At 48.2% G+C, this 20,859-nt stretch overlaps 1 protein-coding gene and 1 long non-coding RNA gene across 7 annotated transcripts in view; one reads left to right on the plus strand and one right to left on the minus strand.

Annotated features, from left to right (window-relative positions):
* Window positions 1–20,859, plus strand: part of MVB12B (multivesicular body subunit 12B) — a 188,794-nt gene that overhangs the window by 83,777 nt on the left and 84,158 nt on the right. The gene's annotated exons all lie outside the window — the stretch shown is intronic.
* LOC124248595 (uncharacterized) lies at window positions 4,529–13,902 on the minus strand. Its single transcript, XR_006891086.1, has 3 exons — window positions 13,300–13,902; window positions 12,579–12,679; window positions 4,529–8,194 (listed from the first exon to the last, which is right to left on the minus strand). It is a non-coding gene; the product is annotated as an uncharacterized LOC124248595 (long non-coding RNA).

Raw genomic sequence — 20,859 nt, forward strand, 5'->3', positions numbered from 1 at the left:
CTGGGGGCCATCTCAGGCCCATCCCCTGTGCTGGGGGTCATCTCAGGTCCATCCCCTGCGCTAGGGGTCATCTCAGGCCCATCCCCTATGCTGGGGGTCATCTCAGGCCCATCCCCTATGCTGGGGGTCATCTCAGGCCCATCCCCTGCGCTGGGGGTCATCTCAGGCCCATCCCCTGCACTGGGGGTCATCTCAGGCCCATCCCCTGTGCTGGGGGTCATCTCAGACCCATCCCCTGGGCTGGGGGTCCTCTCAGGCCCATCCCCTGAGCTGGGGGTCCTCTCAGGCCCATCCCCTGCACTGGGGGTTGTTTCAGGCCCATCCCCTGCACTGGGGGTCGTTTCAGGCCCATCGCCTCTGCAGTACATACACCTGCTCCCTGTTGGCATCATTCGCTCTGGAAGGACCTAGAAATGGGCACCACCTCAGGGCAGGTTTTAACTTTCTGTTGGATAAAGGAAGAGCACTGATTCTCCCAGGTAAATAGGAAGGGTGGTCTCCCCAGAAGCTTGCTGGTCAGCATGAGAGCAGCGTCACTAGCAGCTGAAGGGAGAGGACCCAAGCAGAGGCTTTGGGGAGCCAGGCGGCCCTGGAGGTAGTCATCAGAACAGCGTGTTTATCAGGCTTATATATTTTATTGCCTCTTGTTGTACAGTTTATGGTTTACAATGCCTGCAAGGAAATTGGATCAGTTTTGTTTTACTTGCCAAATAAAACAAATGTCAAAATAGTCAATATAAAATGTATTCTAATTTGGCTGAGTTAAGTCCGCCACCATGCTGTTGGATAATTGAATGTTACATGAAGACTTTTCCGAGTAAAAACCACCTGTCTGTCCCCAGTCCTCTGTCACTGTGCGGTAACTTACAGGTGGCACGCCCCCCAGTGGGAACCTGCTAATTCATCAGGGGCTTATTGTGTCTTTGGTTTTTGTATTATTTTCCTATCCAATATCTTTGATTTAAAAAAAAATGAAATGCGGATTCAAATTTGCCATATGAAATGACGAGCACGTCACTTTATCCCTCGAGGCTCTGTACTCTGTCCAGCAGAGGAGGCTGACAGCTTTCTCTCTGGTGGTGAGCCCTGGGAGTGCCCGCTGTGGGGTCTGCAGGGTGAAGGCCTCCAGCTCCGCTCCCGTGACTTCTGCTCTTCTCTCTCCCGTCCCCAAGCCTCAGACTGTAAGCTGAACTGGTAGCCTCTTCTTCCCTTCCTGTTTTGTGCCTCTGTGCCTTTGCTCGTGTTGGCACCTGTGCACTGGGTGTGTCTCGCATCCCCTGCCTTAGATGCCGCCTCTCCCAGGAAGCCTTCCCTGACCGCCCTGTGCCTGGGCCTGAGCGCTTCTCGGCAGTCATGCCTTCACTTTGTGTTGTGGTCGTGTCGTGAACTCCCTGAGGGCAGGGCCGTGTCCAGAGCCTGTTGCCTCCCAGCGCTCAGCGCAGACCCAGGCAGGTATTGACTTTTACAAGAGACGCTTCTCCAACAGACGAGGACCCCGTGCTGCAGCCCCCTCACACCTTCTTCAGACAGCTCCTCAGTCCCTGAGCGCTCCTCGGGTCTTTTTCTGACTCTGAGAGTAATACAAGGTGGTGGAAAATTGACAGTATAGAAAATAATGAAAAAGCAGAAATCCCATTTCCGGTGAGCAAAGGCTCAGAACCTCTGGTTATAGTTCCTTCACGTCATTTTTCCGTGTACTTTTTACATAGGTGGTATCATATCATGTAAGAGCAAGTTTGTGTTCGGCTGCCTCCTTCTCATGTAATATTAAACCGCAAGCGCAAGAATTCCTCCTCCCAGCCGGCCTTTGTGTGCACGCGGGGACCGCTCGCTGAGCCCGGCCGGAGTCAGAGCGGTGACGCAGCGCCCTCTACTGACTGCTCTGGGCGGCGGCGGGAGGACGGCGGCGGCTCCCGAGAGTGGGCGGCGGCCGGGCTCCCAGCACCACCCTGGGGGCGCCGGAAGGGAAGGAGGCAGGGGCCGCAGCAGACCTTGTTGCCTTCTTGAGCTCTGGTCTCAAAAGCTAAGAACAGGTGCTCTGCCTCCTTTTCTTATGTCATCACTCATCTTTCCAAGAATTCCCTGCCGTCTTTGGAGAGCTGTTATCCCCAGCGTGTCTCAGACAAAACGGGCGGCCGGTGGACCTTTTCAGAGACGATGGGTCAGCACCCGTGGACCTCATGGTCCCAGCTGAACAGCTTTCTCTTTCCAGGGGCAGGGACCGCCCCAGACACAACACTTCCTGCCTGTTTCCTTCTGTCGTTGCAGACAGTGCTCCTCTTGGGGCCAGATGTGGGGTTGTCATTTCAGGATGGGTGGGTCCCAGAGAGACAAGGATGCCCCTTGGCTGGATCCAGTGAACTGGACACAGTGTTCAGTGAAGTTCATGGCAAAAGGCAGGACGTCTTGGCATAGCCCCTCCTCCTGGTTCCCTGAGTCTTTCCCTCCCACACGTACAGCTCCGCACACAGTCCTCCACATTTTCTGAGTGAAGGGCCGCTTCGGCCGGGGGCTGGGAGCCTCTGTTTTGCCTGGGCACTCGTGCTGCTCCCTCCTCTGCTCACCCACTTCACGCAGGTTGATCAGCAGGATGGGGTTGCGGTCGGGTTCCAGCTCCACATCTCCCTTCTGGGCTGGCCTCGGCTCTGCGGGTCAGCCCGGTGCATCTAAGCAGACGACAGAGGCCATGGATCCAGGCTTTTCTGACTCTTTTCTGTGCTGCTGCCTGGGCAGGGTGCAGGTGGAGGAAGCACTTCCCCCGTGGACCAGAGCAGCCCCACTCCTCTCTCACAGCCCGGGTCTCACATATGACTCTGCTGGAAGAAGGGGTTCTGCTGCTGCCTGGACCAAGGTTCAGAGAAGCTCTGGGAGGCAGGCAGGTTCACAGCTGATGCAGCACCAGTCGCCCCAGAGTGTGGATGAATGAATGCTTGTGTCGGCCGGGGAGGGGCCCCTGGCGGACTGCTGCCCCCCGGCTTGCCGAGCAGTAAAACTAGTGGCTTAATGAAGACATCAGAGGCATGCTTATCAAATTTGCAGATGACACAGAGCCATTAGGGAGAGCTGATGTGCTGAATGACAGAATCAATACTCTGCATCTCCACAGCCAGAACACCCTGCTGGAACCAGGAGATGAAAGGTGATGGGCGAAAATGGACAGGGCCCGCCAAGAGTCAAAAAATCAATTGCACAAGAGCCAGATTGAGGGGCCCTGGCTTAGCAGTGGTTTGTGTGAAATGACTCGGCTGGGCACGAAGGAGCCTGGGTTGTGTGGAATGCAGCCTGGCGTGGGCACATCCCACAGGATGGTGTCCCACACCTGTCAGGTACATCGAGAGTTCACCTCCACTGCCTCGTGCCACCTTGTAAAAGTTACCCAAATCAAGCATTGAATTTGAGTATGAGGAATCGCCCCGTTTTCACCTGGGTCGAGACACGGCAGCTGCTTCAGGTGTTTAGACGGTCAGTATGTAGAAGGGAGAATCGCAGTGTTTCCAGCTGGGATGGGTTGTTGGAAGCCCCAGAAGGCACGATTGCGTCAGGTGGACTGAAGTGACAAGGGGTAGATTTGGGCTTCACACTTAAAAAGTTAATAAAGGAAACTTCTCGAAGGTAAAAATCTTGTTGCATTGAAGAAGCTGACAGGAGAGGTCGTGTGCCCCCAGCTGCTGGCGGAAAGCAAACATCATTTGGAGTCTTCACACCTTCAGCGGTTCGTCTCAGACCTGACTGAAGAAATGCATCGTGTTCCCGGCGCCCGCCCTCAGAAATTCAGTCAGCAGACCTGCGTATTAGATCTTGCCAAGGGCGCCTCTGGGAAGCGCCAGTGGGTGGGGAGGGTGCAGAGCAGTGACGTTTGTCACCGAGGGCCTCACACAGCTTTCAGTGCTTCCTCAGTGTTGTCTGAATTACGGCCCAGCAGTGCCAGTGTGAGGGAAGGAGGATGACTGCGGGGCGTCTGCTGTGGCCCCCTCCCTGGGGTGGAGGGCGCAGAGGGCGCTCGGCCGTGCTGATGCCGTGTCTCCGTCCCAGCCTTGGCATGCCAGAGCTGAGTGGCAAGCGTTTTTTTTCCCTTGCAGAGCCCATCTGAAGTAAGTGGTCCGGAGTGCTGGAATTTCCAGGACGTTTCATGTCTTTGTGGACGTTGGTCTAGGGCTGTCCTAGAAAATGCAGAACCTGTGGTTCCAGGAGCTCGACGCTGCCCTTCCCGGCAGCCTGGGGTGCTGAGTCCAGTGCACTGTGGTCCTGAAGGAGACGCCGCTGCCTGAACTCTGCTCCCCACAGGCCTCCGGCCATGGGCGCGTCCTGTGGCCCGTCACTGACACTGCCCCTCCCCTGGGAGGGAGCGTCACCTTCCCTCCCAGAGCCACAGAGCGCATGGCTCCTTTCCCAGCTGCCGAGTCCTGCCCCACAGCCTCTGCCCACGAGGGGCAGCCCCCCCCCCCCCCCCCCCCCCCCCCCCGCCGAGCCTCTCCCTGGAGTCAGGTGGCCGAGCTTCCCTTATAAGGTGTGTGGTGCTGCCCTGAGTTGTTCTAGAATCTTCCGGGGATTTGTCAGCTTCCAGCAAGTTGTCAGTCACAGGTTCCGAAGTATGTTTCTTAGTGACAGACATAATTGTACTTAACTTTTTGCGTGGATGTTATCAATCTGTGACAGATACTCTGGGAAATGGGGCATTTTGATTGCAGAAGATCTGTCACACGCATTTAGTCTTCCTCTTAGGGACACCAGGATTCAGTCACAACTTTTGCATGTCGATGTCAGGTTTTGAGAACATAGATCGTGGTTGACCTCAAAAATCGTTCCATCGCTCCGATCCCAGGGCTGTCATCTCAAAGGTTAATGGCTTGTCCCAAAGGAGAGAAAAAATCACGCCTCGGTGATCTAGAATTCCTGCCACGCGGCCCGGGCTCATCCACCATCACATCCATTGTCAACAGCCCATGAGCCGCGGCGCCCCGTCCTGGCCTCCCTGACCCCGCCTTCCTGTGGACGTGGGTGGGATCAACTCTGCTGCTTGATCAACCGCAGAAGAAGCCAGCATCGGAAACAGAAGCTTTGCTCGCCGGCTGGATCCTGTTGACTAAGCTGGCGGCCGCCTTCTGTCCGTGTTGAATTGTAAGACGGTCTCTGCACCACAGGTGACAGCTGTCACCTGCCTGTTGTTGCAGGACTTGAAGGAGAGGCCAGAATGGCCCAGACTGGGGAGGCCGAGTCTTCCTTCTCCCTTCGAGGTGTTTGTCTGAGTGGCGGAAGGCTTGGAGTGGAGGCACTGCATGTGCGGAGGCCCAGCCGCTTCTCCTCGATTACAGGGTTAGTTGGAGAAGGCTCAGCCCAGAGGATTGGAGGGGATTTATTTGAGTTGAAAGCTGTTGTTTACTCTAAGGTCATCATTTGTGAGAAGGGTCATGTGTGTCCTGCACCAAGGTAAGGCTAGCAGACAGGGCCGACGGCTGAGTCCAATGATATCTTTCCCCTAATAGTAAACAGCTTATAACTGGGATTTTGAGCTCCACTTCCATAGCAGCAAGAGACGTTTTGGGGTACCCGACCCCAGGGGAGCCCTCGGCCCTGGCCCCATTAGAGGAGGGCTTGGGTCTTGCCGTTCCAGTGGGCCTTCAGATCCCATGCCTCTGCAGAGTGTCCGGGCGTAACTGTGGCTTTATTAGGAATAATTACACTTCTTTTTCCTTCACACGAAAACTGCATCCATCTGAAGATTGGACACACATTTTCATAACCTTCCTTGATGTGACACACTCCTTGTAAGATGAAAACTGTAATGCAGATTTGTAGGGGTTTTGCCCAAGGAGCACAAGCGTTGGCACTGTGCATTTGAATTAGCCTCACTCTGCTAGCGGTACCGTCCACCCACTCCAGCCAAAAGTACCGACAGCCAGGGGTGTCTCAGAGAAGAACCCCCTGGAGGGGTAGGACCTGAACACCAATTCGAAGTTAGATTAGAGGTGGGGCTTCAGGGGGCTCATTATTTCATTTAAATAGCCCACGTTTACATTCTTTGCCTGAAACTTTCAAGTCCTAGGCTGCCTGCCATCCCGTTGGGGTTTTCAGACAGGCACGTGTTCTTTCTTCCTGTCTGGAACTTTCACTGGCTTCCTGTTATCTGACATGTCTCCCACATCCTCTCCGGTTAATCAGACGAGTCTCCTCTTGGCTCCTGAGCACATGGTCCTCATTCCAGAAGCATCTCCGCTGTGGCCATTGCTGTGTGCCTTACCTCATGCCAGCTGCCCTCCTGAAAGAGGCAGACTGGACTCCAGAACGCCGAGGCTTGGTCCTGTCCACCCTCCAGACCTGGTGTAGCCCTCGCCTCTTCCAGAAAGCCGGGCCCGTGTCGTCGTCCCCGATCCTCGCCTCCAGGTGCCTGCCCTGTACGCTTTGGCATTTCACGTTTCCCTCTTGTTGCTGCCTGTGTTTATGTTTGGTCTTATGACTACATTTGCCACTTATTGATGACCGGGATGCTCATGTTTCTTTTTTTTCTCCTTTAAAGCCTCAGAAAAGGCTAGTCACACAGAAATAAGGATGATAATATCACATCACTATGTATGGAAATTTAGCAAGTACTTTCAACTATGTCATCTCGTTCGATATTCACAGTAAGTGTTCAGTGAAAAATGTGTGGCCTCGGAATGGTAGGGACCTTTGAACTCCAGGTGCCTGGCATATGGTAGGCACTCAAAAAATATTTTTTGAATGTGTAAAGTGAGCTGGTTTAGATCCATCGAACCAGGTAGCATATATTTATCCATCTCTTCTTCCATCCATCTATCCGAGACACGTATTGCATTTACTAGGTGTCAGGCCCGGTTCCAAGTGCTTAACAAATAACAACTCCTTTAATCCTGATAACAGCTCTGTGAGTTGGGTGCTGTTATCACCTGCGTCTTATGATGAGGAAACTGAGATCAAGGAAGCTGAATTCCTTCCCCAAGTTCACACAGCTCCTAAGTGTCAGAGCTAGGATTTGACCCCAAGCAGGTGAGTCACCTTTGGCGTGCACACTATCCCTGTGCCCTGATGCTTGTGGTCACAGGATCACTGGTTGTGCAGCATTTCACTGGGGTGCTGAGCCTGGGCCCCGAGGGGCTGCCGGTTGGGGTGCAGCCCCCCAGCTGTGCTAGCTGTCTTCACATGCAGCTTCTCCAGGCTCCTGACCAGCAGCTGGGAGATCAGGACTTCACAGAGCATGCGCGTGTGGGTCGGGAGCTCATTGTCGTCCACAGGCCCCTCCGGTCGGAAGCCGCTGGAGCAGGCTGCATTCCCACTCTTCTGGGGAGACGTGCGAACGTTGGCTGGGGTCCAGGCCACTTGAGTTGTAGGTAATGACTGAGGGAAACATGTGGAGGCCATACCCGAGAGGGTCCCAGCGTCACAGCTCCCCTCAATGGCTTCAAAGCCTGCGATTAGGTAGGGTTACCAGCAGCTTGATTTATTCTGGTGATTAAGAGAGCGGTGTGATGGAGACCTACAGAGTAAGGGGTCTTTAAAATCCTCGTGCCCCAGAGCTGTGACTGCTTCTGTCACAGCATCAAACTTAGTTTTGGTGTCAGAGTAACTTCAAAGGCAAAATTCCACTGGAATGCAGTTTGATGTTGTTATACATGAATGATGAGTGTAGGCTGGCAACACACTTTTTGGTATTAATTTTTAATACGGCTTCTTGGGAAGTCAGAGCTTCCATTTAATGAAGAATTGACGGTTAGTCAATGAGCGTCCACCTCTGAGCTGGCCTCCTTGGCTTTCCCTCTCCTACGTGAGGTTTTGCCAAGGCATTTGCTGCTTGTGAATGTGTTATCTCTGTAATTTTCGTGACTCCATGACTGTCTGATTTTCCTTGGTGGTTGCAATGGTGCCGTGCGCTCTTCGTGCCGTTGTCCCGGAAAGCAGGGTTATAAATGTGAAGTGATTTCCTCCTCCGCCGGGCTCTCAAGGGTACAAGGCTCTTTGTGAGGCTGGTTTAAGCTCCGGGGTTTGGAGAAAGGCCTTTTTCAGGATTATGAAAATAGTTTTCCGTGTGTCAGAACAGATTTATCAGTTCACTTTAGGGTCGGTTTTGTGAACCAGACCATTTAGAGGAGGATATTTTACCTTTTATCAGAGTGGAGGCTGACAGTCTATTTGCAGGGAGCTCCACAGAATATTTCACCTGGGTCTCTTGGTGTAAATCCAGCTGCCAAACAAAGTGAAAATGGATGTTGAACAAGCGAAATTTCCCGGTATTTTATTGCACCCCACCCCCACCCTGTTCTATTTCAAAGCAAGGTTTCAATTATTAATTTGGATGTTTAATGAAATCCTTTGCTTGCAGTAACTTTTAAAAGGCCTTTTGAATTCTTTGGATGGGGTTTTTGCCCATAGGTAGGGGAGCATTCAACTCGAATACCCTTCTTGAGCAGCAGATGTTTTGTTTCCAGTTGAATAGTAATATTAGTAATAATAATTATTAGAATAAATACAATTATCATCATCATCATTATTATTTCAGCTACAATTTTTTAAGCATCTGTGCCAGGCAGTGTGTAAACACTCTCTATTGTTTTAATCTTTATAACCATATGGTGAGGTGAATAACAGTGTCCTCCATTTAAGAAATGAGGAAACTTGGGGCCGGCCCGGTGGCGCAGTGGTTAAGTGCCCACGTTCCATTTCGGCGGCCCGGGGTTCCCCGGTTCAGATCTGGGGTGCAGACGTGGCACCGCTTGGCAAGCCCTGCTGTGGCAGGCATCCCACATATAAAGTAGAGGAAGACAGGCATGGATGTTAGCTCAGGGCCAGTCTTCCTCAGCAAAAAAAAAGAGGAGGAATGGCAGCAGTTAGCTCAGGGCTAATCTTCCTCAAAAAAGAAATGAGGAAACTGAGCTTGGAGGGATGACGATGGACCTAAAGGCAGGCTTTAGAGGAGCCAGGATTGGAGGCTAGCTCCCGCCATCGAGTCCTCGCTGCCTTCGAGGAGCCTCAGGGCTTCGTGAATTCTAGGACCCTCTACCTCAGTGTCTCCTGCAGCCCACGTAGCCATGGCCTCTCAGGGGACCCCACACAGCCGTGAGCTATTCCAGATCCCAGCCGACATTCCACCTCCTTATTAGTCCTGGCTTTATTTTGCTAAACAAATTGTTTTCCACAGCCTTGGAGATTGGTCGGGCAAGAAGGAGAAGAATGCGGCCTTGGGTTCTTTGTCAGGGTTGGTTGTTCCCAGTCCAGACCCTTCCCCACCCGCCTGTGTCACGCACGGAGCCTTTTATGAATCTGAGTTTGGCAGCCTCAGGACTCTTGAATTTTGGAGAAGCGGATATTTTAGTAGGCTGGAAGAAGATGAAAAGCTAGCCGTGCCCATATGTTCCTTGTTTTTAAAAGCAAGGTCAGCGAGGTTTAGAGACTCTTTAAATATTTCAGTTTATAAGATTAGACTAGATCATCTGGAATGGAAGCCTGGTGCCCTCGGTCCCAGACTCGGGTTTTTTCTTCATTTCTTTTATATGGGCGGGAGGCGTTTTGGCATCGCTGAGTTCAAGTGTAATAAAACTTAAATGTAGTGAATAAATACTGCGATTTGGAGTGTTGCTGCAGCTATGAAAGTTAGTTTCCTTTTTTTTTCTTTTCTTAAGTAATCAGGGACTTGAAAAATAGCACATTAGTACAAGGAGGATGACTTAAGAACCCGAAAGCTCCCCAGCTTGAAAGGAGTGTAGTCTTTGGTGTTTTTCTAAGGAAGCATTTTCTTCTCTCACTTAAGTCCTCCTGGGCTGAAACCAGACATCCATCCTGAAATGGACGTCTGAATAGTTTGAAATTCAACACAAGCGCACATCTTTAGTGAAGGCAGTGCCGTCCTTTGCCCTCATTTTTCTCTAGGATTATGAATGGAAAATGATGTGGTCGTTGTTTTCTTGATCCCAAGATATTTATAGAAGCTCAGAATCTGAGTGACGGTCTAGCCTAACCCCAGGTTTCCACTGAGGAGCCCTTGGTAGGGCCCCGTTGGTGACATACCTGGGGAGAGCGAGGGCCCGGAGTTGGTCTGCCTCCCGTCACAGTGCGCCTAGCATCTTCCACTTTCCACGGGAGGTGGGACAAGAATCGTTTTTACTGCCCTTGGTCCCTGACGTGAGCTGCTGGGAGACCCTTGGAGGAGAGAGGGCTCTGAATGCCCAGAGAGGAGGGCCCTTGACCTTGTTTCCAGGGCCCCGCCCGTCTCCCACCATAGAGGAGCTCTGTGTTCACTGGCATTGCCTGTCATGTTCCATTCACTCTTCATACCTCTCCGACTCTAAATTTCAGAAGTAATTTGTCACTTCAGAGGAAGGAGTCATTAATAACCATTATTTAGAACTGTCGAGTCTTCCTCTCTGTGTGTGAGTGTCTGAGTTAAGCATCCAAAAAATTGGCCTCGTTGGTGGCAAACAGGGCCCCCATCTTGACAGACCAGGCCTGCCCCACCCCCACTGGCCTTTCTCACATTCTGGTTCTTCCAGGTCTGTCTTTAATCACCGGGAGGGTGGCGACAGAGCAGGGAAAGCACGTCCTCCTGGGATTCATTAGTATTATTTCCAAAGGCCCTGTTGTAAATTGTTGATTTTTTTTTTTAATTGCTTGGAAAAAATTTCTCAATTTCATTTTAACATACTTTAAAAAAAAAGGAAGATTTTTCTCGTCAAACGTTTGAAACAGAATAGTTCAGAAACCCTAACTCGGATCCCACAGTCAAATGAAGCTGAATCGGTGACTCGTCACTCTCGGGTTGTGGGATGGGGACCCAGGAAGAACCCCCAAACCTTCCGACGGTGGTTAAGAAAGGGAATTGGCATTCAACGTCTGTTAATGCACGTTGTTATTCTTTAACATTAAAATTCCACTAAAGTACTAATAATTACTGTTAATATCTTTCAGTGGAAACTTACAGTACACGAGCAATAGTAGGAACAGTGTTTAAGGGAGAGCTGCCGGCATGATAAGAATGCAAATAAGTGTTATTAGCCTAATGATTTTGCCGTCGCCATGGCTGTGCGGCGGCAGTGTTGTGAATATGTCACGCAGCACCCATGAATTTGGAAAGTGTGTCAAAACACAACTTCAATTAGTTTGCTCTAATTATGGCTCTGGAGAGTTTGTAACTACATCACTCCTCATTAAAAGAGATTTTCTTATATGGATTAATGTAATATACAAAGGAAAGTTTCGAAGTTCCCGACGCCATTTGCTGCCACAACGAGCAAGCTCGGAGCAGGGTGAGTGGATCCTGGGTCTCCCACTGCCTGGCCGGGGCCGAGCTGGGGCTGCAGGGGGGCGGCTCTCCCCACCGGCCACCGGTAATCAGCTTCCTGCTCAAAGTGGCCCTTGTGAGTGCAGCTTTGACGGTTTCCACAAGAGGGTAATTGAGCCCATCTCAAGCTTTTAAGAGGAAATCGCTAATCTGAAACTATCAGCATGTCCCTCATGCTCAGCACCTCAGTGGAGTCTGGAGCCAGAAAGATCCATCATGGCCAAGCGCATTGCGCGAAGCCGGCCCTGGGTCCTGTCCCAGGGCCCGTGCGGGAGATTTCATGGGAAAATTTGTTCTTTTTGGTCATGCAGAATCACATGGGCGTCTGTGAAGTGCCAATAAAAGTCTTTTCATGTAGTGAAAAGGAGTTCTTTGAGGAGGTGTTCTCTCTTACCTAAACTGATACGTACTTATGAATGCTGTTGTCGAGAGCCGTTGGCATTTTGAAGGAGAAAACCAAGTGCACATTCCCCGTCCTGTTACTGACCCTTCCCACCCCTGGGACACCAGCAGTGCCAGTGCTCTGCAGGGCCTGCCTGGGCAAGGCTCCCCTCTCCAGGCCTGGATGGCCACCCCGTGTCTCAGGTGGGCCGTACAAGGCCATTTCCCGGAGTTTTGCTGGCCCTTCCCCTTGCCCCATTGTCCCGAGCAGCTGGCCACAGCAGCGTGGTGACTCCCCGATTTGGGGAGCTCAGTGGTGCATTTTGAATCCAGGAGCGAAATTTTAGAATGCTGGTTGAGGAGGCCTGAGTTTTGGTTGCACCCTCCCCACCCCCCAAATTGTTTGCATAATATGGAATAATCCACAATACAGCTTTGAATACATTTTTTTGACCTTTAAGTGTTCTCTTTGTCATTATTTGTGGTGAGTACAAGGTGTGTGTGTGTGTGCGTGTGTATAGTAATTTGACCTCCTTACACCACTCACAAGCAGTGTTAGCTCGAATGAGTCCTAGCACTCCTCTGACCCTCAGTTTCCTGTTCTGTAAAATAGGCATGAGAATACCTTCTTTGCAGAACTGTTGTGAGCACTAAAGCAGGGAACACGTGGACGTGCCACGCCAGGCACACAGCGGGCACTTGTGCGCGTGTGGCTTTCTGTGTCTGTGCAGGGTGCGTTTCAGAATTTAGCCGAGCACCAGCAGTTCATTCCCTTAGGCCTTTCTCTTGCCAAGATTTGGCTCCTTTCCGCCCCGGCTGTAGCTCCGGTCAGCCCCACTCCCCTCCGAGCTCTCCCGGAACCAGCCTGGGGGGCGCAGGCATCCTCCCCCCGCAGAGCTGGGACCAGACTCACTGTGCGCACAGGTGAGCAGCTGGTAAGGGGTTAAGATAGTAATTGTGTAAGTCGTCCAGGCTTTCTCCCAGTTCTGCGATAATTTGATGAAGAACTTCACCCTAATTAAATATTCAAATTAGGAATAAGTGTCAATATGGCTTCCCATTGCCTGGAATGAGGATTAATTGTATTCAAAACTCCAGTGGCCCGCTGTAATCTAAACCGAACCGTTGTTCTTGATTATTTCTGCACCACACTTGCCATGTTTTTGTTTTAAGATTTAAACTAGTAATTGATTTGCCATATGCTGTCGAGCTGCACACACTTTAAAGCTTTGCGCTCAGGAACCTGGGGAGTTTGGAATTGTGATTTCCTTAGTCTTCCAGCGGCAGCTTTTTTTCCTTATCCAATGCAGAGTGATGTGGTTGGGGGGCGTGTGCGCGTCTGTATCTGTCTGTCTGTATGTGTCTGTGTTGCCCATGAGGAAAACTCATTATATAGTCCAGTTGGTAGGTTGAGGTTATATTGATCATGGCAAATGGGTTGCTTGAATGGAAATTGAACAAGTCTGCATTTATATTACTTTTTGCTTTGCATTGTCTCAGTAAAGCCACATGGCGTAGAAGAAAAAGCATAAACTCAAATCCTAGCTCAGCCAGGTTCTTCAGCTGTGTGACCTTGGGCAAGTTCCTTCACCTCTCTGAACTCCCTCTCCCCCCATCTATAGAATAATACTTACCTTGCTGGGTTGTGATGATTAGAGATGAGTGTGAAGCATGAAGAAGAGCGCAAGTGCTCAGGAAGTGGTGACCGTCATAGGCACAGATGGTTACAGGAACAAAGCCACCCCCGACCGTCTGAGTCAGAAGCGATCTCCCAGTTCTCTACTCCAGAAGCCTCATCACCCGTGTCTTACTTCGTGACATCTCTTAGGTCCTTGTCTTGTGAATTACTGTTCCGTTGCTCCGGCCTTTTCTCGGCCTCCAGCGCTTTCTTTGCTCGTGGCAGGCAGGGCCACAGCCGCCATGTTGCTGGACACTCCACAGTGCTTCATGGCGCGTCTGCGCACGGCGGCACGCCACAGGTGTCTGTTGTTTTCCCTTGTTTGATGCCACTTTTGAAATTGAAGCCTATAAACTTGCAGTCTTCTATTTGCATATCTTATAATATTTAGAGCTTTTTACTTTCTGATGTAGGGGATTTATGTGTGTTTCAGTTTATTTGTAGATCAGTTCCTGAAGGGCAAAAGACATGAGGGTTTACCAAGGCTGAACCTACGCTGACCCATCATAGTCACCCAAAGTCCACTGTTTCCCTTCAGCCGGGTTCCCTCTTGGTGCTGCCCATTCTGTGGGTTCGGACAAATGCATAGCAATGTACGTCCATCGTTATAGTATCACACAGAGATCTTCACTGCCCTAAAAATCCTCTGTGTTCTGCCTGTCCATCCTCCCCTCACCCCCTCTGGCAACCACTGACCTTTTACTGTCTCCATAGTTCTGCATTTTCCAGAGTGTCATAGAGTTGGAATCATATAGTATGTAGCCTTTTCAGATGGGCTTCTTTCACTTAGTAATATGCATTTATCATTTGATTTTTTAAAATTATGTCAGTGCCAGACACGTACTTGGCCTGTAGTAGGACCTCAGTTAAGAACTGGTGGGCTGTGTTGGTCACAACACACTGATTATAGCAGCTTTGTGTGGCCATGGATGCCACCGTGCGTCTCCTCTTGGATGGCATCAATTCATTGGGTCTATTTAGAATTAAGTTTCAGGTCTGGGCATAAAAAGTTTGTGAGATAGTGACTGTCATTGAGAAGGAACAGGTCTGTTTTGGGTTTTACAAAACCTCACTTGACTTTGCCGGTGTCAATTACAAAACAAAACTGTCTCATCAGACCGTGAGCAATGGTAGTAAACTCCACACACGGTGATTTCTCTCTGAGGTTGGCTCCAAAATCAATGAGACAAGAAAAATCGCCACATCTAAAAATATTCTAGGGCCTTGAGTCATTAAAATAACGGACTTTCTGTTTTAGTAGAACCAAGTAACAAGAAAAAATTGCAACATGATCTCGCGTCTCTGGGTCTTCACAGATCTGAATCGTAACTCAGAGCCTCAGTCTGGAAGCCCAGGGGGCCTAAAGCAGGAATCCTGGCTGTGAAGTCTTTGAGGAGTGTGCTAGTGCGGGGCCGGCCTTCCAGCTGAAAATGATTCGTTTTAATTACCTTCCAGGCCAATCCAATACCGGAGCATATGGTCCTTAAGAAAGAAGCTTCCCCAGACTGTCAGCGAGTGTGGGCAATGGTCAGGGACCTCGTTCTGACACCCCTGACCAGCCTTGGAGAGCGGACGCTCTAGAAGGTGCTTATTAAAATGCCAGCAGGTGCACCAAGGGTCCCCTTTCCTGCGACTCCCTCACCCTGCCTGTGCCAGGTGTTTTATAAGAGCCTTTTTCTTCATTAAATGGCATTCATTAAGCACGTCCTTACACCTGGCACAGAAGCTGTGTGTCACAGATGACTTCTTCCCAATGGTGTTTTGCAGAATAAAGTGGAATTTCATTTAGCCATTTGCTGTGTTCTTTCTCCCCCTGACCACCTTAACTCAATCATTGCGGCTTTTGCGTATCCCTCCTCCACCCACCCCGGGGCCGTTACTTTCCTCTGCATATCACCTCGGGTCGTTGTCCGCCAGCGGACACGTTATCCAGAAAACTATTCTTCTCCTACTTTTTGCCATCCTCTTCTTACTGATAAAAAGAAAAATAATTTCTCATTGAAAAAAAAATTAACACGTAAAAATATATGAAAAAGCAGGGGAGAAAAAATCCACACCCTCACCTCAGACTTGTGTTGTCCGCACCATGAGCACCGTCCCTAACCCCAGTCCTGCCGTCGGCACAGGGCCGTCACTGCCGTGAGTTGGCATGTCCCTCAGGTCCCGTTTGTACAGTGACATGTGTGTATATGTGTACCCATAGAAATATATTGCTTGCATGGTTGTTGACATATATGTCATTCCACAACTTGGTTTCTGTTTTGTTTTGACATAGTAGCTGTGTCTTTGAGATTTGGCCATGTCAATTATAGAAATGTCTGCCTCATTCCTCCTTCTTGCTCTGTCCAAGTTTAGTATTAGATGAACATTGTCCCAATTCGTGACTCTTATGACCACCTCCCGGGGGATCCGTCCCGCCTCCTCTGCAGCCGGGATCACGCTGCCCACAGGGTCTCACCCTGCATTCCTCAGTCAGCATCACCTCGTGAGCACCCTCCCCCGACTTCCACCCAGAAAACCTGAAAAGCATCTTACGCCTGCAACACATTGCGAATCAGACATTTTATAATGTCATTTCCAGTGTTCGAGCACAGCGTTGTGATTCAGAGCTGAATTTTGTAATTTGCCCCATCAGGGTTCAAATCCAAGCTGTGCCCCCTCAAGCAAGCTGCTGACCCTTTCTGAGACCGTCTGAAACAGAGGCAGTCTCAGCACCGAGTTGTGGGATCCAGATGAGGGGCGTGGTCACAGGATACACGTGAAGGGTGGGCCCTGTGAAAAGTCAGCTGATGTTATTTTATTGTTTCTATCTTAAATAAGTCGTTTCTCGCATTTTAGGTTATTTCCTCAGGCTGGATTTCCAGAGGGAAAGAATAACTGCTGACCCTTTTGTTCCATTACTTCCCCGTTCTTGAATCTTCACTTTGAATCATCGGGAGGATGTTTTCATGTATTTCTTTCAGAGAAAGGGACATGAATGATCTTTTTGTTGCTGTTGACTTCACATATAAAAGACAGCTTGAATGAGTAAGACATTTCTGAATCCCAGCTTTCTTTCCTTTCCTGACTCTGTGGCTTCACTGTCTTCATGCATTTAGTGTGACAGAGGACAAGTCTGAAGTCACCATCAGGATTTGCCAGGATTCATGTAGCCATGGGTCTCTTTTCCTGGCCTCTTCTGGAATACTGTGAACCCTATTGGCTTCTTTATCTAGGTCTTTTTTTTTTTTAAGATCGGAAAAGTCTTTTCAGCTTTACTAAAGTATACTGAATGTATGATATAAACTGTCCATATTTAAAGTATAATTTGATGAGCTTTAACATATTCACACACTGTGACACCATCACCAAAATCAAGATCATGAATATATCCAGAACCCCCAAAAGTTTCCCTGTGCTCCTTTGTAATATATCCTCTCTCTGGCACCCACGGATCTGCTTTCTATCCCTATAGATTAATTTGCATTTTCTAGAATTTTGTATAAATGGAGTCATAACATAGGCATTCTTTCCATCTTGCCTGTTTTACTTAGCATGATTATCTTGAGGTTTACCATCTAGCTGGTATCAATAATTCCTCCTTTATTGCTGGGTAGTATCCATTGTGTAGATATAGCCACAATATTTTTATCCAATCGCCTGTTATTGGACATTTGGCTTGTTTTTAGTTTTTTACTATTACAAATAAAGCTGCTCAATACATTTCCATACAAATCTTTGTATAGATATATGCTTTCACTTCTCTTGGGTAAAAATCCAGAACTATAATGGCTGGCTTGTATGATAGGGTCTATTTAACTTTTTGAGAAACTGCAAACTGTTTTCTGAAGTGCTGGTAGGATTTTGCATTCATATCAACAGTGCGTAAGAGTCCCACTTGCTCCTCATCCTCGCCAGCAGTTGATATTGTCGGTCTATTTAATTTTCGCCATTCTGGAAGATGTGTAGTAATATCTCATTGGGGATTTAATTTGCATTTCCCTAATGACTGGTGATGTTAAACCTCTTTTCCTGTGTGATTTGCCATTTGTATATTTTCTTTAATGAAATGTCTATTCAAATCCTTTGGCCATTTTTAAATTGGGTTATTTGTCTTCTCAAGTCATAAGAGTTCCGTGTATATTGTAGCTATAAGTTGGATATGTGTTTTGCAGATATTTTCTTCACGTCTGTGGCTGGCCTTTTCATTTTTGTAACAGGATCTTTTGAAGATCAAGAGTTTTCGATGTTGGTGAAGTCTAATTTATTGATTTTTTTTCTTATACAGTTTGTGCTTTTTTGTGTCCTGTTTAAGATATCTTTGCTAAACCCAAGGTCATAAAGATTTTTTCCTGTGTTTTCTTCTGGAAGAGGCCATGCTATGCCTGTTAAATCCAGATGCATTTAATTGAAAGGTCTCAAACCCTTGGCTTTCTAGACTTAATAGTTACCCCTTCCCTTTGCTCTTTTCTGGAATAGTTCCATGAAACTATTGGGTCATTTTATATACAGATTTGGTGAGAGGTAAGCATTAAGGTTCGTTCTTCACGTGGCTATCTAGTTGTTCCAGCACCATTTGTTGAAAAGATGGCCCTTTCCTCATTGAATTATCTTGGCACCTTTGTTGAAAATCAATTGATCATATATGTGCAGGCCTGTTTTTGGACTCTCCATTCTACTCCATTGATCTATATGTCTATCTTTATGCCAGTACCACACTGTCTTGATTACTGTAGCTTTAGACTGTGTCTTGAAATCAGGCTTTATTTAGCTGTGAGTCTCTTTATTGATTTTGCTTGGAATGTTGGAAGCCCCGTTGGCGTCTATATTTAGTTGTTTTTTTTTTAGTTAGGCGAGCTTTAAACTTTTCTTGATTGTTGTTTCTCTTTTAATTGTTCTGATTTCTTTCTAACATCTAGAAGATCTAGGTTGGTCTTTGTTCTCCATATTTATATTTTTCCTCATGATTGTCATCTCTGTGTTCTTTCTCTGCATTCTGGAAAGTCTTGGGGGGCTTATCCACGATATTACTAATTCAGTTTTTTAGAATTTTATTTCTGCGTTATTTGTAATTCAGATAACTTTTTCTGCATCCTACAGTAAGTTTTTTCCCCAAAGGTAATGTTTTTTTTATCTTGCCATGTGACATTTTTTTGTAGGCCCTCATGAAGATATATATTTCTAGACTGGGGGTTGGCCGAAAGGCAGGATTTGTGAATGACCCTTCCCGTCCGTCCCCTGTCCTCACTTGGGTGCTCATTATTTGGTAGATAATCTTCTGAATCTTCCTTACCTTTCTCTGTTCTCGTTAGTTTTTGTAGAATCTTGGTGACAGGAGGCTGGCTAGAGCTGTCACTGGCCGTACAAATCATACAGTCCTGGTTTCTTTGTAAGACATGTATCATTTCATTCTCCTAACTTGACTTTTTTGAGTCTTTTGAATATTTTCAACTGTCGATTGTTTATACCAGTGAAAGGGTGAATAAACAAATGTAATTCCTCATTATTTTGTTTAAATATCTAGCGTCATCTGTCATTCTTGCTTACTTTGTCTCACAAACAAGTCTGTATTCTCTAAGGGTTTCGTCACTGCCATTAAGAAAGGGGACCCACAGGCTCGTCGGGGACCTTTAGGTGGCTTGTGTATGCGGAACGTCACAATCCAGAGTCGGTGCACCCCAGTGTCCGACTCCTGTTCACTGGCAGGCTCGCTAGGCAGTGGGCACTGCCTGGCATGCTGTGCCTGTTAAATCAAGATGCATTTAAACCAAAAGGATCGAACCCTAGGCCTCCTGGACTTCCTAACTTACGGCTTGCCTTTCTTCTCTACAGTCCTGTCGATCTCTTGGGTCGTTTCCTACTTTGATTCCTTCCCAGTCTTTTTTCCTTTATGGATGGACCGACATTTCATAGCTCTGCCTTTCGCCCTGGGATGGTCTGGGCAAATGAGCAGCAGGCGAAAGCAAAACCTTCCGACGTCTTAGCTCACCTTATTCTCAAACGAAATTTTTAAAAATAGTTGCTTTCCTGGCCTTAGCACGTGAATCTCATGCTTCATCTTTCTTCCACTTGTAAAAGTTTATTAACTTTCTTAATAAGGCACCTTTTTCTTTAATTAAGAATATAATTGAGACCAACCCTTTTATTCTCTTTTCTTACTACTCTTAGCCCAATCCCGTGAACTTTACAACTCAGTCTTTGCAGAGTTACGTTTAACACGTTGTCCTAGAACAGTGGTTGTCCAATGTTTTGGTCTAGGACTTTTCTATTCTTAAAAATTGAGGATTCCAAAGAGCTTTTGTTTATGTGGGTTATGTTTATCTGTATTTCCCTTATTAGCAATTAAAACTGAAAAAAAATGTAAGACACAAGAATACGCAAGCAGACATCAGAGCAGTGACATCATCATAAGTCACAGAGCTTCTGGAAAATTCTTCCGTCTGCTTGTGAGAGGATGAAAGGAAAAAGGCAAGTGATGTCTTAGTGTTATTGTGAAAATAGTTGTGACCTTATGGGGTCCCTGGAAGACTTGGGAACCCCCAGAGGTCCCTGGAGCACACTGAAAATGGCTGGCTCAGAAAAGTGGTTTTAATACAACCGTCAGGTCCAAGAAACAGAATGCGAGTTGCAATTTCATGCACCAGAGTTTGCCTTGGTTGCATGTGTGTTGTACATGTGTGTTGTGTGTGTGTGTCTGGGGGGTGGGAGATGAAGTGACAGCTGTCTCTAACCATGCGTCTGCCTCTGCCACCCCAGCCTCAGTCCCCTCAACGCTGCCCTCTGACAGTTGGAGAGGACAGAGGCATCGCCACCGCCTGGGCAGAGCTGTCTTCATTATATGTGGCCACTGGGTCTGGAAGATTAATGGTAACATTTTAAAAATTCACACAGACCTGGAATCAGCACTAGAAAATACAGATTTAAATTAACAAGAAAAAAGCAGAATCCCATCAAAGGAAATAAATCGTGCTGGCAACTATTGTCACATAATAAAATGTATTCTATAACTGAAGGGCTTTTATATGGAGCTGTCTGCAGCTTTAGTGGCCATGTTAATTGAATAAGGTGCCTGCAACTGACTTGGGGGAAAAAAATGAAATTTCCCTCAGCATCTGTTCAGCCGGGGCTGATGTCGGCAGCATGTGTGGTGCTGACCTATTTGTTACAGAACAGCCAGTCCCTCCTGCAAAGAGACGCGACGTGATCGCTTGGCAGCATGTGCCCTGTCTCCTCTCTCTGCTTCTGTGGACGGGGGATGGAGAGGAAATGCTTGGTCAAGTTCCCCTAGGACTTAGGGGCTGTTCTGGTTGGAATTCCCCAGTTACCCAACAGATTTTGGAATCATAATCCATCATTTGCATCAAGTGTCAGGAATTGTTGGCTTCTGATTGTCAGTCCCTTATTCCAGTGGCCCAAGGCCTACGGGGGATGGTACCAGAAGGTCTGCATCTAGGGCCGCCCTAGGTGGAGCCGGTTTCCTGAATCCTTGGGTTTACTTCTCCTTGATCTGCTGGTGAGCTTCATGAACTCTCTGAAA

The sequence above is a fragment of the Equus quagga genome, chromosome 1, assembly GCF_021613505.1.
Source record: "Equus quagga isolate Etosha38 chromosome 1, UCLA_HA_Equagga_1.0, whole genome shotgun sequence".
In the NCBI taxonomy this organism is placed as follows: Eukaryota; Metazoa; Chordata; class Mammalia; order Perissodactyla; family Equidae; genus Equus; species Equus quagga.